Here is a 13773-nt window from a genome sequence, read left to right on the forward strand (position 1 = left end):
TATTTTAAATCTGTGAATGAAATTGCCAGAGGTCAGTACAGAAGTTTAGCATAAAAACAACAACAAAATCAGAAAAGCTGAGGCACAGAAAGGGCTTGAAGCTCCAAGTGATAATGAGGGGAGCAGGAAAAGAGAAAGCCAGGAGAAAATGCTGACTTGTGACTCAGTGCACAGGAAATGTTCTGGAGATTGAAACCAAAGGCTGAAATCCTTAAAGCTCTTTTTTTTTGCACTGCTTTTGACCCTGCCCTGAAAAACCCAGCAGACACCAGGAATGCAAAGACATCAGCACTGCAGTCTCAGTGGAGAATGAGAAAAAACTGTTAGGGAATACTTGGATAAATGAGATGTTTTAGGATTTCTCCTGTCAGTTCTTCAACCTCTGAGGAAATTGCTGAGCCCAGGTCAGGCTGAGGAGCGAGAGACCCTGTGTGCTGATGGGGGGAAACCTAAAAAATTGGGAAGGAAGCAAAAAATGAGTGTGAGGATTTCGACATCAATCTGTTTAACAGCAGATAAAGTATTTGCAAGCAGCTGGGAGATAACAAGGAGATAAATAGCGAGTTAAAATGGTTTTGTCAGGGTAAAATCCTGTCACACCAACCTCTTTTTCCCTCAGAGCAGCTTATCAAGCCTTGTGGGGGACATGGCAGCGTGTCTGGAGTTGGTGTCAACTTGTGATGGCAGGGACAGACACAGAGCTGAGAGAAACTCTGTAAAGGCAGGACTGGAGTCATTTCCATGCAGGGAAAACAGAGAATCTCCAAATAGTTGGAAAACCTTGGGCCTGGTGGTTTGGTTCTTCTGGGAGCAAACTGGGAATGGGAGCAGCAGTTGTGGGAGGGATGGGAGGCACGTTCACAATGATCTCGCTAAACTGGAGAAATAGAAGAAATACAATAAGTGCAATGTATTAAACCCCTGAAGGAGAAACCACCTGTGTCAATGACAGAGGAGGAGTTGGGTTGCAGCTCTTTGGAAAGGATTTGGGAGCTGGAAGGGGAAGGGAGCCAAGGCAAGGGGAAGGCAAACACTGTGTTTGGCTGTGCAGGCAGCAGCACAACCAGCAGGGCACAAGGAATCTCTGTCCCTCTGCTCAGCATGGGACAGACCTCAGCAGCAGGAAAAGTGCCTTTGGCAAGTGGCTCTGGAGAAAGGCAGGGACCTGCTGGAGAATGTCCAGGGAGAGCTGCAAGAATTGAAAACCTCACTGATAAGGATAGGTGAGTTTTAATTGCATCACCAAAAAGGAATAAAAAGGATATATTGGGAGTTGTTATTATATCAGATGTTACAAGGGAGAACAGCTTATTCCCAATGGCAGTGATTGCTAAGACAAAAGATATTTGACTTAATTTAAAGCAGAATAGGCTTAATTTAGATACCAGAGATAAAACTTGCCAGGGTGAGGAGAATAAAGCCTTTCATAGTCTTGGGAGGCTGTGAGGGTTGTATTTTAACAAGAAATAAGATTTAGACACATTTTGGGAGGGGCATGGCCAGAGCACTCTGCCCCATCTCTTTTACCCTGGATATCCTGGTGACTCTAAAGGGATCCTGGAGAAACCAAAGCTTCCATTTAGTCTTTGTGAATATTTCCCTCACCCATTTATTCAGACCTTTACAAATATACTCCTTAATTAAAGCAATAATGGTATCATACCTAAGTTTTTTTCTCCTGTCAGACCTGCTGGAGTACAAAATGCTTTTTGATACGAGCACTCACAGACAGCAAACATGATTCAGACCTAAACTGTATTCCATGATCCCAAAACTTCCTTCTGTCCCTGCTCCTGGGATTTCCCAGAAAAAAGGGAGTTCCTGCAGTGCACATCCCTGCTGCTGTGGGTGGTATTCCTTCACCTGTGGTGTTTCTCTCAAAGCCTATTTGTTTTTGCTCCTAGCAAAGTACATTTCTAGTTCTGTCCAAGGAGATGACAAATATATCTACTTTATTAATCACATGAGTCACTTGAGAACAGCAGAACATCAAACATTCTGAAAGGATTGAGCATGTCAGAATGTCTCTAATGTTTTTGCTGTATCTGTGTAATAGTCTTTGATTCACTTCTGCCTTCCCAAGTAGTACAAGTCTGCCAAGAAGCCTCATCACTCGACACCAGCCCACAAAGCTGAATAGACTTGGGTTCACTGTCGTTTTGAGTTAATGCACCAGTGATGAGTCCAGTCCAAGAGCAGAAAAAAAAAAATCTGTTTTCCAGGGTTGTGTGAGCCATTAAGAGGGGTAGCTCTGCTGGGACTAGTTTACATGTAAGTTAAATACCAGATAGGAGGGGTTGTCTGTACTGAAAAATAAGTAGTCTGTTGTTCTACAGAAAACAGAGGCCTGTTTCTCTCTGGACATGTGTCTAACTCACAATTCAGGCCCCAAAGGATGTGTCTGTTGAAAAGAGAAGGCAGAGATTGCCAAGAAAGAAAAGGCATGCCCTGCTCAAATAACGAGTATTACTTTTTCCCTTTCTCCTTCCTCCTTCCCCCCAAAATACATGGAGACACATACAGCCCACCCCTTTTTTAATACTCAATTTTTTATTCAAATGGGCTGACCTGTAATCTCAGGAGTCTGAGGCTGTGTTTAGCTTTTCCTCCTTCCATTACAAACCCCAGCAGGTTTTTTTTTTTGCCCCAGTAATCTCCATCTGACATCACCCTGTTTATGAAGTCTGCTGCTGTTCTGGAAAGATCAAACTCAGCCTTTTAATATTTATTAATCAGACTTTAGGTAAGGAGGTTTGTGTCCTGTGTAATGGTGTCAGTCAGTTGTGCCAGAATCCTGCTGTTTTCCAGGATGCAGGATGCCTGAATTTTATAAATTGTGGAATCCTTGTAATGCTGCTCCAGGGAACTTGGGGTCACCTATTCCAACCTTTGCCTTGCAATCCAACCTCTGCCTGTTTTCCCTTCTCTATAGTTCTGTCACAAAGGAAGGAAAAGGGATTTAGGCAGCAATAAATAGATATTTATTTGTAAAAACATCCCCCAAACCCGATTTTTGCTGTTTGGCTGAAAGGAACTTGAAGATGAAGGGACCCAGGAGCAGCAAGGCCAGGGGCTGTCACTGCACTGCCCTGGGAGCACACCCCTAATACCCTATCAAAGTTTTCAACAAATTGGGCTGAAGCCCTGGAGGAAAAAGTCCAAAATCAATTCTGTGTTTTTATTTTGGGAAAATGAAAGGGATGATGTTTTGTGCACATCTTTGTGCTTCCAGCAGGGACAGGGGCGTTATTTAGAGCAAGGCACAGCTGTAAAAAGGAGAGGGAGCCAATGCAGACAAGGAAACCTCAGCTAAATTCCAGAATTTCCTACGAGTAAAATCTCTGGGAGTGAATAATCGTGCAAGGGAGGTTATTGAAGCTACAGGGCTGGAGATGTTTAAATTGGACAGGGCAGAGCTGGGGGGGATTACATTCCTGGCAGCAAGTCCTGCTTGGCACAGGGTGGATGCACAGGTTGGTGCAGCCCTTGGGAAGTCAATGGGAGGCTTTGAGCTCACCTTGGATCACTTTTGCTGACTGAAGATGTCTCTGCTCTTTCTGGGATCCCTGTCAGGCTCAAATATCACTGCAGATTTCCAGGTTTCCTCAGCTGGAGGAGGGGAGGAGTGATAGGACCAAATTTACTGTCACTATATAATGATCAGAGTCTGCTGCATTAGTATTTTTTAATATATGGATAATGGACATTCCCCTTTTGAGATGGGAATGTGTCTCCCCTTGCATCTATTTCATTAATACTGAAATGACGAGATTTTTCTGGTTTTTTTTTGTTTCTCTGCTCAGTGAGAAGTCCCTGTTAGGAGAGCCTTGGTGGTCTGGAAAGAACCCCAAATATAGATTTGGTCGATAATGTGCAATGTAAATAAAATTAGTAGCATGTGCTTGCCTGTTTGTTTGTTTGTTTTACTAAGGGGAAAAGGTCTGCAGTAACATAATGCACACCAAATCCAGGGCACAGGGAGGAACTGTGGGACATCCTTAGGTTTGTTACCTCAGATTGTGGAACTGCTCTTAGGCTTCACATTCCAGAGCAATAAAGAGCTGTATTTTTAGTCTCCCAGATTTAAATAACACAGTGTGATCCGCTGATATTGCTCAGTCTCTGTGGGAAAGAGCTGTGGCATATTGTGTTTTTCCTCCCTCATTTCCCTGCCATCTGTAGTTAATAGAGTAAGAGTGGGTGGGATGCCTGTGCCTGGATGCAGCCACCACACTGGAGAGAACTCTCAGGCCCTTTGGCTTTTCCAGTGCCCATATCTTAACAAATCAGTTGCTTAAACAATGGAGCAAGTTCCTCCTGGATCCATGAATTCCTTCTGCTGGCATGTGGCAGCCGCCTGCCACTTGGCTTCTTGGCATGAAATTCTGGTAGTTAAAGCTTTCCTCTTAATAAGCAGCTTTTGTTGGAGCTTATATAACTTTATGGTATTACAGCTCTCTTTTATTTTTTTTTTCCATTAAGAAAAAATCACTTAAATCTATAAAACCATATTTGTGTTCCTAGAATTGTTTGGGAAAATAGCAACTGATTTTTTTTTTTTTTCTTTTGGGTTTTGTTGGTTTCTTTGTCATCCTCTGAGCTTTGGCACCATTGACACTCTCCTACTTCTTTCTGTGGTAAGTGGGAAGAGATTTTTCAGTCCTTACACAGCACGGGGCAGCTGCACAGAAAAGGAGACAGTCTGGACCCTTCTTCTTTCTGCCTTGCCCAAAATCCACAGGGCACATTTGTGGCCACCCTTTTGGATCCTCTCCTGAACATGAATTCTTTCCCACAGCCAGTTAAGCATTTCTAAATGTGGTTTTTTTTTTCATTGGAAAGAGACATTTGGATATTAAACATGTGCCTGGAGTGTCATCTTGACTGAGGAGAGAGGGAGAAAGGATTTTAGGTGGGCACAGCAGATTGATTTCAAGTTTTCCTGAGGTTCTGTGTGCATCCCCCTGGCTGACACTTGGGAAGCCAAATGCTCTGCATCTCTGAGCACTGGGCTGCCATAATTCTACTCAAATGAGCCAAATGAGGGGGTTGTTCAGAGTTCCAGCCCAGAAAGGGAGCACTGTTCAGGGACAGGTCTCTCTCTATGCAGATATTTGATTGCTGACACCACAAGGAAGGATGAAGTTGGTTTAGTGTCCATCTATTTTATTAAATATTGTTGCTGAGCTGAACTTCAAAGCACTGTGGAGTGGTTTCCGTACTGATTCTTGGCTAAACCACCATTTTCTCCTATTTTCTGGTCCCCAAAGTCCTAATCACTGTAAGTACCCCAAAACTTTCTGATCCTTGACATCATTTTCCTTATTATGTTCCTCCTTAGGCAGGCAAAAAGTGCTGTTCCCATTGCTGGGAAATGGATCTCTAGACAGGTGGAATATTTCTCTGTAGGCTGACACCTTGAACTCAGCAATGAGCAGAGGAGTTTTCCAGCCTGGGGAGTGAGTGGTGGATGTAGCACAGGAAGATGAAGGAATGGTTTTGCCTCTTGGTGAAACTTCTTCCTCCTGCTCTCCCCTTGCTCCAAACTCTGCAAGGTACAAAGAGTTTGACCCCATTCCCTTCTAGGGTGGCTTCAAACTCTTGTTAGGAAATCCTCATTCACATGCTTAATTATTGCCTTTTTTTTTTCCTTAATAAATCTGATTTTAGTTGCAAACCTTGAATTTACAGCAACATATTTTTTGTGGTACTTGCAGCAGGTACCTGCCCTGATACTGTTGTTAAAATGCCAGGTTTGTGATTCAGCTTTTAAATCTGACATGGCAAAAAGTGTTATATTAGACCTGACTTGGTGATTATCAAATAATTTTTTCATGGAGTGTGCTTGAAGCAGTTTTTTCATGTATTTTAGGTAAACTGTCCCTGTTTTGAGCACTTTGTGCTTTATTCCAAGGAGTTTTCAGCTGTTCCAGCACAGAGTGGAAATCCAAGTTGTGTTTTTATGACAGAACTCCCACACTTTGTCCCTGTGGCTGCACTGATGATGGCCAGAATTCAGATTTTCATTTGAGAAAGCTGCAGATTAGCCCAGATTTTACAATAATCATCCTGTCCATATTGCAGAGTTTGGAATTTAGTTTTGAAAAGCCACATTGCTTCCTGGCAGTGCTGCTTGGGGGACTTTGTGAGCAGCATGAACAGGGTTAATTCCAACCCTGCTGGAAGAGTCTCCAGCCTGGTGGTGAGGGAATTGACCTGCCCTGGCTGGAACAGCAGGGAATTAATAGAAGTTTTCTGCTCTATTCAGAGCAGGGTACTGAAGCAGCTGAACTTCCCACCAAACTCTGTTTTCTATTGTACTTTTGATGCCAGATTTCTGTAGTGCTGGGCTCCAAAAGAGAAATATCCTTCCAATTCCAGCTATCCTGCATTTAGGCTTAGAAATGAAAATAATCTGTAACAATACCAGTTTTATTTAAACAAGGCCAGGGGAAAGGAGCTTTGCTGCTTGCAACTAAGAACATTCAATATGTTTCAGAATAAAGTGTGTAAATAAATAGGGCACACTTACACTTGTGTGCTGAGATAAGATTATCTCAACTTTTCATCTGTCTTTTGCTCTGTGCAAACAGCAAAGGCAGAGGAGCTCATTTCTGCTGTCAGCTCATTGCTGCTGTTCACTTTCTTCAAGTATTTTACATGAACCTCCCAATAAAACACAAAATATTTGACTTTGATATTAATGAAGCCTCACACTCATTTTCCTTTTTGGTGTTTCCCCTAGTTTTTTTTTTTTCTCAGTAAACTCTTTGTTTTTGAACATATTTTTAAAACAAAAGTACCTAAAGAAATGAGCTGTAAATTTTACATACAAACAGAGATAAAGATGAATTGTATGAATATCGGTAATACACTTGCATAACTTTATATATTACAAGAATTTTGCAAGAATAATAATATTTGCAAGAATAATAATATTTGCAAGAATAATAATATTTACAAGAATATTTTATATATTATAAGAATCTGTGCCTGGATACAGAGCAGTATGGAGTTTCAGGAGCAGGACAAGGTGACAGTCACTGCAAAATCCTGGATTGCATCTGGATCTGGGAATAACTCTTGACCCAGCCCAGCCAAGTGATTGACACAATGAACAGGGGGGATCTGAGCTCAAATACTTGGCAGGAACAGAACTGACTTTCTGTGATCCCTCAGTTGGAGTCTTTTGGAAAACCATAAGGATGGAGACCCTGTGTTGAAAGAGTGTCTGGTAAGATATTGTTGAAAACAGGCAGGGGGAAGACAGTTTCTGAAGAATTTAGAGCCCTGTTGATCTACTCACCCCATTGAAAAAAGCAGCTGAAGCAGAAAGTCCCCAAAGGGTTAAGTGGAGGCAGGTGTTCAGTGGCCATGATAAACTCTATCCCTTTTAGCTCTGCAGAAATATCCCATTTCTGCTGGGGAAAGGAGAGAGCACTGACTCTGTGCACCTCTTTAGACCTAAATACTTCCTAAGGGCTGATTAAGTTTCCCTATTACCTGTTGTAAATATTCTCATTTAAAAAGAAAAAAAAGAAAAAGCTTTTTTTCTGAGGGCTGAGTGCTTACTGATTAGAGGGTGAGGGATATTATTTTTAGTGTAAGGAGAAGTTAATTTGTTGGGTAGCAGTGACCTTACCTCCAGGACAAGCCTGTGTCCCTTCCACATGACACTATCAGAACATTGATTTGAGTGTGTTTGAATGCACTTCAACAGGAGGGCTTATTTTAGGCTGCAGAAAGTTAATCTTGAAGTGAGCATGATAAAAAAATTCCTTTTTCTTCTCTTCCTTCCCCTCTAGACAAGCTCTGAGCTCTTCTCCTGGAGCAACCTGCAGGATCTGTGCTGCCTCACCCATCTGGGCTGCATTCACTCTTTCAGTCTTGATTTTACATCCAACCTGGTTTTCTTTGTCTCCTTGTTCTCCTGCCTCTCTTCCAGGCATGGAAAACTGAAGGAGCTGAATCCAGGCTTCTCCCTTGTCCTCTGCCCATGTGTGTCTGGGTTTTATGACAAGTTTGCTACATGGCATGTGTGGAAATCTTGGTGAGGTTAATGGGACATCAGGAGGAATATTAAAAATCCTGATTTATATTGGGACATCTGGCAAATCTTCTTTCCACAACCTCTTTTGGTCTGTAGGTGAATCCTGAGAAGGATTTTAAAACTTCCTAGGATTTGCTCTGTTCCCCTGCTCACAGCAGATATTTGGTGCTGTGTACTCAGATTTTGGACAGAGCTTGTTTAGATTTTATTTGGTAAGACACATTATTGTTTTCCTCTCTGACATTTAAAGGGCTGGTTGCATTTAGTTTTCCTTTCTTTCATTAGGCCTGGGAAAAAGAAATAGAACATTTTAAACATGAAAAAAAAAAAGGCGGGAAGGACTGAATCATTTTTTTAAACTGGTTTTTTTTTTGGTGTAATTTATATAAATTTGAAATATTACTGCACATGTTAACATGAAGGAAAGATCCCAGGAATTTTTCATTTACCAGAATGAATTTAAATTTATCAAAAGCTCCTGACATCTCGAGGCAAGCACGATGCCTCCTTTGTGTTTCAGCCTCCTGCTGGCTCCTGGCCACGGGGCTGTGAAGGATCGTTTTCACCCGAGGCCTCTTGTACTTGGTGGAAATCAATCTTGTGTGATACAGAATTTCTGAGTGTCGGAGGCTTGTCCATCCTCAAAACTTCAAACTCATTCTCTTCCTTTCAGCCCTTTGGCTTGGAGGCAAAGGCTGAGCTCTCCTCCTATCCAAGAAAAATGAACAAGCCTTGTAAAGATGCTTTCTCCTCTCCCTGGCTGTCTATTGAGCTGGAAGATTCTGACTTCTCCCCGGAGTGGGGGAGATGTGGGTGGCCCTGGGCAGAGATGAGGCTGCAGAACAATGGGACCATTGTTGGGGCTGCTCTGGGAGGGAGCAGAGTGTGGCTTTAACGTGGTGGTTCTGTTGCTGGTGGGTTTTTTGTCTTGTAATTCTAACAGCTGGAGCTGCAGTTGTGCCCCTGGCTGCTGCTCATCACTGATGGCCATGGGATGGTGTTGAGGGCACTCTCCCTTCACGTGCCAGGGGAGGAATGGGGAAGAGAGAATGCAAGAACAGCAAACGTGTTTGCCAGGTGTGAAAAACCAGGTTCACTCACTTAATAAATTATAGGTTTAATATAAACAAAAAGACAATTAGGAGACAAAGATAATAAAGCAAAGGGTTAAAATGGCCAGGTGCCCTGGAGTGCTGCCAGGAACACACCTGATATCTTTAGAACACTCCTTTCATCCCATCCTGCTGTGGGGTTTTAATGCATATTCATATTTTTCCAAGAATGAATCTTGGAATTCAAGATTCCCTAAATCCGCCTTTTTTAGAACGTGTGTCTTAAAGATTTTATTTCCCTTTATCACATTTTTATTTGGGCTGGGGTTCCTCCTTCTGCAGGCAGTCAGTGTTGATAGCAGTCTGAGCCACATCATTTGTTTCCTGGGGATTATCTTGCTTTGCACAGACAGGACATTGCCCTAATGTCCAAAATTCTTCTTGACCTACGCCTAAAACTTGCTAGCAGGAGAAAAGGCATAGCAAAAGCATATAAAATACAGCATTCATCTTAATACTTGTGCAAGCCAATATCACAATATGGATTTATAACACAGGGAATGGGTTGGAGGTGGCAGCTTTTGAATGTTCTCTGGGTTATGACTGAGAAGGAACAACAACAACACCACCAAAAATTGCTCGTGCTGTGTGACTGACTGCTCATTGTACTGGTGTCCCAGTGACCAGGTCACCCATTTCCCTCTGGGACCGGGGCACAACCCCAGTGGCCTTTGCAGAGTGGATCAGCTCAGGCCTCTGTGGTTATTCCCTTTCCTCTTTTTATTTAAATAACATGTTTAATTTGGGAAATGCTTTAATGTAGACTTGTGATTTCCAGTTGTGATTCCTCTGTGCTGTTATTTGCTGTGTTCTCTGCTCAGGGTGGCATTCTTGGGGTGTCCAGTGTAGGGATGGGAGCTGCACTCTGATCCTGATGGGTCCCTTCTTACCGTTCTCTGCTAAGACACCTCACTGAAACCCCCCATGGTGGAAGACTTTGGGGGTTTTTTTTGTGAGAAAATCTGCACTTTGTTTTGTTTCCCCACAGCTGCTTTTCGTAAAAACTGCAATTCCTTCGAGTTGGTGTTAAAAAGAGCAAATAAGCTGTTTTCTTTTTGCTGGCTTACATGGCATTTTACCTTCTAAATCTGTTTGAAACATGTGGAATCTGGACTGGTATCCACACACTGCACAGCTCTAAGTCCATGAGAGGGAGATCTGGATGCCACTAAAGGTGCACAGTACCCAGGTATCCAGCAGCTCTGAGATTTCACACTTCCAAGATCTTCCAAGATCTGCTGGATGAATTGCTCAATACTGAGTTTTTGTGGTGTTGAGGCAAGCTGATTTTAGATTAAATTAAATATTTTTAAATAATTGCAATTTGATCAAGAAAAACACAGGTAATTTGATTCAGGTAGGTAGCAAAAAGATAAGAATTCTCTTCTCAATGTTTGTCCTGCTCTTTTTTTGTTGGATCTGCTGTTGGAAACCATATCTGTGGGATAACTGTGGCTTTTCTCTGCTCAGTGGGAAATCACTCAGCTGCAGACTCATTTCTCTTCCTGCTCACTCAAGTGATCCTCCAAATTGTGCAGCAGAGTTTGTGTCGTAACATCTGCCCAGCACAGCTTCTTCCTCTGCTGTTTATTTTCCAGAAGAAAGCAGTGGATCTTCTGGATAACCCAACAAGAACAAGTGAAATCAGCACTGAATTTTATTTTTTTTAAAATAAAAATATTTAAAAAAATATTTTTTTATTTGAAACCTGAAATATTTTTTTATTCTGGAACCTGTTCTTTTCTCCTGCCATTGCCTGACTGCAGTGCTGGTGTCAGAGCAATAAATCTAAGGCCTTGCCTGGTGAGGCTGCAGTTTTTAAAGCCTGTTGCAAACAGAAATTGAAGCCCAAGCAAGCTCTGAATGGTGGCAGAGTATTGACCTGTTCTCTCCACAGCAGAAGCTGAGCAAGGACTTGGCCAAACAACAAAATCTGGGCAACAAAAGAAATGATTGTGAGCAGCAGCTGCAGCAACTGGAGGCTCCTGGCTGCAGGGGCAGTGCCCAGGCTGCAGGCACAGGGCAGGATTTCCCAACAAACCCACTTTTGGCACTTCCAGTGTCAGGCATAGATCATCATTAGTCTCACTCCAGCAGCCTATGGATTTGCTTTCCTTTATTCGCTGCCTGAAAGCCGCCAGTGGCTCCGGTAATTGCTGAGAATAAATCTGATTTTATCCAAGTGAGTGCCCGAGCCAAATCCCTGTTTGCCTGTGCAGCTCTGCCTGGGCTTTGACTTGCAGGGAGCCAGGAGGGGCTGCCCTGTGCTCCCTGCCATCAGCCACATTCCAAACATTATTTTCCAGTGATAAAATCTGTGAAGCTACCGGGACAGTCGTTGTTTGTGACTCGATTCATAACTCGATTCATTCCCGAGGAGCTCCATGAGCTGATCTGTTCTGTCAGGAGCACAGGGCTGTGCAAAGAACTCGTAAGCACGTGGAATTCAAATTGCTTCCCATAAAAATCAAACCATGTGCCTCTTCAGGGATTCTCCCTTTTTCCCAAAGGACTTCAACTGGGAATTTCTAAGGGATGGAAAAGCTGTAGTTCCCTGCATGTCTAGATGAAGATGTAGATAAATGATATTAATTTAAATTATATTAAATGTCACACACTGTGGCTTTTGCTGATGTTGTGTCAATGGGAGAAAATAATCTGAAAGTGTTTAAAGACAGCATTTTAAAATGGTGCTTCCAAGGAAAGGAATGACATTTTTTTGAACCTTTTACCCTAATATTGCTACAAATAGTACTGAAGTTGATAGCAGGGTTACCACCTGTGCTTTTCTTAATTTTTTTCAATGAAGTAAATTTAAGAATGATGAAATCCACAGAATGACTTGGACATGCCTCTCTTTCTTAACATAAATTAATTTGATGCTTTCAGATGGAATTTTTTCCTTACATTATTCAAATTGAGTTTTCAGTGTATAATGATGTGATTTTATTTTATCAATTTGTTGTTCCAGATGCTCACATTTCATTATTAACCATTACCTGTAGTTTCCTTGGAGGCTGTTTGTGTCAATAGGCATAACCCAATCCAGAGCAGATATTAATTACAGATAATTAATTACAGATAAGAACTGTATAACACACAAGGCTTTGTGGGAGCCAGCAGTCACAAAATCTGAATTTGTAACGTTCAGCTGCGTGGGCTTTTCCTCACTCAGAGTTGTTTCTTTTCATTTGTTTACAGAGAAAAGAAGATGGATAAAGTCAGTTAATGCTCAACTTTTATGTTGGGGTTGAGCGACTTGCTGGAGATATTTTAAAGGGAATGTTAAATATTGTGGGGTTTTTTTGATGCCAGGAATGTACCTCTTTATTGGAAAATAAGACCCAATGGGAAGGAATGCTACTGGATCTTTTTTTATGATTTGCACAATGGTGCAGAAATCATTGTTTAGTTTTCCTTTGAGGTCAGACAGTGGTGAGATCTTATTACTGATGGCAAAGAAGTATTTTCCTAAAAATAAAGACAAACTAGATGAATCCCTGCTTTTGTGTTGCTTTTTAAAAGAGCACTGCAATGGAAATGTCAAGGTCATGGTTTCCATTAATGGAATTTAGAGGTGTGGAGAGGATAAACTCAAATGTTGTTATTTGTGTGCTTGTCCTGCCGTGCAGGAGACATTTCAGCTGGGCTGGAAGTTTCTGGCTAGAAATTTCTTTTTCCTTCTCTCTGATGTTTTGAAATAGTGATGATGTTCATTGTCTTGAACTGGGTGATCACTTTCCTGCCCTGCTCGTGCTTTCAGGACCAGGAATCTCTCAGCCATCAACTTGGCTGAATTTCTTTAAGGTACAGGAGAGGAAAATTTGGAGGTGGTGGAGGATTTTTTAAAAAATATTTCTGCCTTTGGTTGTTGGGATTTTTTTATTTTTTTTTAATTTTAATTTTGTTTTAAATATTTCTGTGTTTAAAACAAGAGTTCATAATCTTAGATTACTCCCAGCACACAGCTGGGCCTTACAGCACAAATTTCCTTCAGGAAGGATTGGCAGAAGTCACCTTTTCACTGTGAGCAGCAGAGTGCTTGGATTAACTCAAGCTGAGCTCCTGCATGGACTCATCCTGAATTTCCCTGCCACTGAATCCCAGCAGGAGCCTCTCAGGAATGTGCAATCCCCTCTCAGTCTGAGTGAAACATTTAAATGGTTTTTCCTGAGTTTGTGGCGTTCTCTTGGGCACAACAATTGAATAAATATCTGACCTACCCTGGGGGGGATTTATTGTTAGACTGTCTTAACTCTGGGACTCAGGAGAGGCCAGGCCAACAAGCTGATGATATTTTTAATTTAACCTTTTGGATTTCTATCGATGTGCTGAATGAACCCAGCCCTAGTGGCTGCCTGCCTCCTCCCTGGGCAGATTCCTTAATTGGGGTCAGTTCTGGCTAGTTACAATTTATGACCTGCTGCTTGTGTTCATGAATGCTTTGGGAATGTGCTCTTTCCTCACACTGACTTTGTCCAGATGTATCAATATTTTGGTTTGGATGATATAAAATAAATGGTGGAGATTAACTGCCTGGGACATTGTCTTTTAACAATGAAGTAGAGCGATTTTTCACCTCGGGAGATGTCTTTAAAACAAATATTGAGG

The 13773-nt window shown here is 42.0% G+C and overlaps 1 protein-coding gene across 1 annotated transcript in view; it reads left to right on the forward strand.

Annotated features, from left to right (window-relative positions):
• Nucleotides 1–13773, forward strand: part of ROR1 (receptor tyrosine kinase like orphan receptor 1) — a 140347-nt gene that overhangs the window by 18921 nt on the left and 107653 nt on the right. The gene's annotated exons all lie outside the window — the stretch shown is intronic.

This window comes from Parus major, chromosome 8 (genome assembly GCF_001522545.3).
Source record: "Parus major isolate Abel chromosome 8, Parus_major1.1, whole genome shotgun sequence".
Taxonomy (NCBI): Eukaryota; Metazoa; Chordata; class Aves; order Passeriformes; family Paridae; genus Parus; species Parus major.